The following is a 4,725-nucleotide window of genomic DNA, read 5'->3' on the forward strand; positions in this document are numbered from 1 at the left end:
TGATGGATGACTGTGTGTGTGCCTACCTTGGATGGTGGTTCGACATAAGTGAAATCAAAAAATACAATTTTTCTTCTCTTCTTTCTCTTTCTCCTTTTCCTCTTCCTCTTTCTCCTTTTTTTTTTTTTTTTTTTTTTTTGTCCACATCATGTGGTTCTTAGGGCTAATTTTCAGTTCTGTGCTCATAATCACTCTTGGTGGGGCTCAGCTCACCATATTTAGGGTCAGGGACTAAACCAGGGTCAATCATTTATAAGACAGGCACCTTACCTCCCTATACTATCTCTCCAGCCCTAACAGAGGCCATTTCTTTCCTTAATACTATTGGTTTCATACTTTCTTTGTCCATCTTGCTTGTATAGAATTTATGAATTGGTGTTTTCCTGAAGAAATATTTTATCCAGCTTTTATTGTGAAAAAAAAAAAAAGTACACCCAAACCTGTGGAAATAGTATAGAAATGAATATACTGGCTTTGCTTTTATTGTCTGACCCTGGTCCAATTCCCAGCACTGTTTATGGCTTCTTAAGCCCTGCCAGACTCACATTTTTTGTTTGTTTGTTTGTTTGGTTTTGGTTTTGGGCCATACCCAGTGGTGCTCAGGGGTTATTCCTGGCTATGCACTTAGAAATCGCTCCTGGCTAGGGAAACCATGTGGGACTCCCAGGAGATAGAACCTCCGTCTGTCCTAGGTCAGCCCATGCAAGGAAAACGCCCTACTGCTGCAACCCCCAGGCTCACTCTTGAGACAAATCCAGAAATAACCCTTGAACGCCAATGAGTGTGATACAAATTATCCTTACTTCCAGCCCACAAGATACCTTTGCTACCTGCATTTTATTAGCAGGACCAAGGAGTCAACTAGTATGCACGGAAAATATTTGCATGAAAAAAAAACTAGGTTGAGTGATGGTGAGGTGCTGTCAATGCTATCTGGGTACAAGTCATCCAGACTTGTCAGCAATGGATTGACTCTAAATTAAATTAAGAATGAGTACATGGTGTGGTGGAACTGGGGATGCCTTTATGAGAGGGTCTTACAGTTTAGGGTCAAGTTAAGTTATGGGAGTGTTTAAGGATGAAGGCCTTTGCTACTGATAATACAGCCATTGCTTTTTTTTTTTTTAGCCCACATTCTGCAGTGCTCAAGGCTTACTCCTGAGTTTATGCTCAGGGATTGCTTGTGTGGGACTTGGAGGGTCATATTTGGTTCCAAGGGTAGACCAGGATCAACCACATGCAAGGTAAGTAACTCTACTTTCTATACCATCTCTCTGTCCAATCATTGGATAACTTACTAAGCATAAGCATCTAGAAGGAAGAATGAAGTCTGAAGCTGTATTTGGTCAAAGGATGACACCGATATTGGAGATGCTTGATTGGGAAATGCTTTTTTTTTTTTTAACTTTATTGATTGATTGGTTTCTGGGCCACATCCAGGGGTGCTCAGGGGTTACTTGTGGCTCTGTGCTCAGAAATCGCCCCTGGTAGGCTGGGGGATCAGATGGGATGCCGGGAATTTGAACTGGGGACTTCCTGGGTCGGCGGCATGCAAGGCAAAATCTTATGGCTGTACTACCTATTTGGCCCCTGGGAAGATGCTTATTGATGTGTGTGGTTTGGGCAGAGCTCATGTTTGAGTTCAGACCTCAAGGTGGCAGTGCTTGTTTTCTTGTGTATCATGTTCACAAAGTGAGACTGTCTGATAGTAAGATTCTATGAATCTTGTTCAAGAAGAGATTGTCCACACTTGTCTATGGATTCCAGACCAATTGGAAACCACTAAGAGGATTGTGCAAGCCCATCTTCCCCCATTGAGTAGTCTTTGTTGCTTCTCAATGGTTTGATTAATTTGTTTATTCTGCTGCCTAACTCATGGCTAGTCTTTCTCTACTTCCAAATCCCCTGGTTATTTTTATGTTTCTGCTTTCAAGGTGATTAATAGCCATAATTATCCACAACCTTGATCCAAGTTCAATTACCAAAGAAATGCCTTTGGAAGTCAATGCACTTTAAAGATCTTGTTTATCTGAAATAATTCACCATGACTGTTATTCTAGCAACTGAAATTCAGTGTGTTTTGATGTTTCATGGAGAAGGCATTTAGAACATAGCCAGGACTTAGTAGCTATGTAACTACTCATTCTCCAGAGAAGTTGGGAAGAATGGATACCAGAAAAGAAAAGAAATATTCCCCAAAGAAAGACTATTTATCTGTTCTTTATACTTCAGATTTCATATTTTAGATTACCTTCAATTATTATAATATAATAATATAAATAACAATAACATAATATAAATAACATAAATAACAATAATATAAATAATGAAGTTTGTAATAATAATAATAAGTAGTAGTAGTCGACGTCATCATCGTAGTAGTAATAGTACCGTATTTGCAGGCATATAAGACAACCTCCTAATTTTGCAGTTAAAACATAGGTTTAGGCCTATATTCGCTGTAGCAGACAGAACGTTCATGTGCTGCATGTGTTCCTGTGCTCATGTACCACAGTGAGCCAATCACAACAAACAAAGGTTCAAAGGTTAAACTGTAATAGACTTCCTCTCTGACTCTGGCCAATCTGAGCAGGCTTTTGACAGTGTAGATTCTGGTCCAGAACATTGTCTAATTTGCATGCATCAAAAGCCTGCTTGGATTGGCTGAGTTAGAGAGGCGGTCCGAGCAGCCGTGCAGTGATTGGTGCAGGATCGAGTTGGAAATTCGTTTTGTGGCAATATTCAGACAATATTCGTTTAGTTGCATATTGAAACATTTTTCGGGATATACTCGTTTATAAGACGACCCAATTTTCGGTTGACTTTTTTGTTGTTGTTGTTTCAAAAGTCGTCTTATACGCAGGAAAATACGGTAGTTTAAAGGCTACACTCGACAATGCCAGCGATTACTCCTAGGCCTACACTCAGGATTTACTTCTAATGAGCTGCAAGTACTATAAGATTCTTGAGAGTTTTTCCTTAAACAACAAACATGTTTGTAATTATGGTGCTTAAATAAAGATATTATTATTAATTTTTTTTTGAGACCCAACAACACATACAACCTTGTGCCATTGCTCTTTCACCCCATTCTGCAAAGAAAAGCATATGAGGTGCTGGGATCAAACCAGGTTGGTCACATGCAAGGCAAAAAGCCTTACCAGCTATACTATCACCTCAACCCCTAATTCCCTTTAATCTTATCCTAAAATAGTGGATATTTTTGTTTGAATCTTTATGCATCTTCATTATCTATAAGTTATACCTTTAACATATATTTTGAACTATATGAATTTTGATAGATTTATTTCGAAGACTTTAATTTAGTGCCTGTCAAAAATTTCCCTGATACTTTGTTTCCAAGTTTAGTATTTTAGCTTTCTTTTAAAAATATGAACTCCTAGGTACTAGGAAAATTGCTCAGGGGTTCAGGCTTTGAGTGCTCAGGGACATAAGTTCATTCCATGGTACTGCACAACTCCTGAGAAAAAAGAAACTATAGACCTGGAAAGTCTGAACATTGCTGGTTGTGTCTATGGGGAGATGACAGTACCAACCTGAGTAGCACTGCATGACTAGTCCAAACATGAAAATATCTGCAGGTTGGTAGAGCATTGAATGGAGAGACCCCTGGTGTCTCTGAGTATTGCTGGAGAGGTCCCCCAAATAAAAATGGTTTTAATATAAAACTATGAAATATTTGACTCTTCCTTCTATTGTTTTCTTTCCTTCATTATTTTTTCTCTTTGTTTTATCTTTCCTTATTACCATAATCACTTTTATGAGGATAGCTTACCATTGCAGTGAGAAAATCATCATTACTCTATCTTCTTTGACTATAGAAACTCCACATTGGAAAATCAGTATGTTAGATAATGGATGCTTTTCTGCCATTTCTTTTTCTTTTTGGACCACACTTGGTGGTGCTCAGGGCTTATACCTGCTTTGTGATCAAGGATCATTCCTGGCAGTGGTCTGATGACTCTTTGGGATATTGGGGTTCAAGGGTTTTAACCTTGGTTGGCCAATTGTGATGTAAAAGCCCTGCCCACTATTATATCACTCTAACCCTACATTTTTGCCATTTCTGATTAAATAATAATACTTGTGATTCATTAAATCCCCATTTGTAGTTTTTACTTTATTTATATTTACCATTTTTCAGAATTCAGAAAATTATTTGTTAACTTGATGTTATAGAATGTGTCTATAAACAAAAATACTTAATATCTTTGTTAAAATTAAATATGGTTCCTAAGCTAATTATTTATCTTAACTCAAACTGTCCTTAAGAGCTCAAACCCATCTTATTAGGGTAAGACCTCTAACAACACCTTAAGAATAGATTACTAACTTATGTCTATATGTAGGCATGAGTACATAGAGATAGGTCTCCTCTAAGAGACCCAAACCTAAATTGTAAACAATCAATGTATGTAGTGTATATAGCCCCTCCTGTATACTATAGCCCCTCCTCCCCCTCAGAAACACCACAATACAAAAAGAAATATCAAAAAAAAAATATCCAGTGAACACTACAGCAATAAAAACAAGCACCACACAATAGTCTCGGTCCTGAAATAAAACCATGCCAGAGCGCAAAAAGAAAGAAAAAGATAAGATAAGATAAAATAAAATAAAATAAAATTGGAGACATCAACTTCAATATCTACACCAAAACAAAGAAGTCAAAAAAATAAATAAATAAAAAATTATTTTGTGCTT

Source organism: Suncus etruscus, chromosome 2 (assembly GCF_024139225.1).
Source record: "Suncus etruscus isolate mSunEtr1 chromosome 2, mSunEtr1.pri.cur, whole genome shotgun sequence".
NCBI classification, from domain to species: Eukaryota; Metazoa; Chordata; class Mammalia; order Eulipotyphla; family Soricidae; genus Suncus; species Suncus etruscus.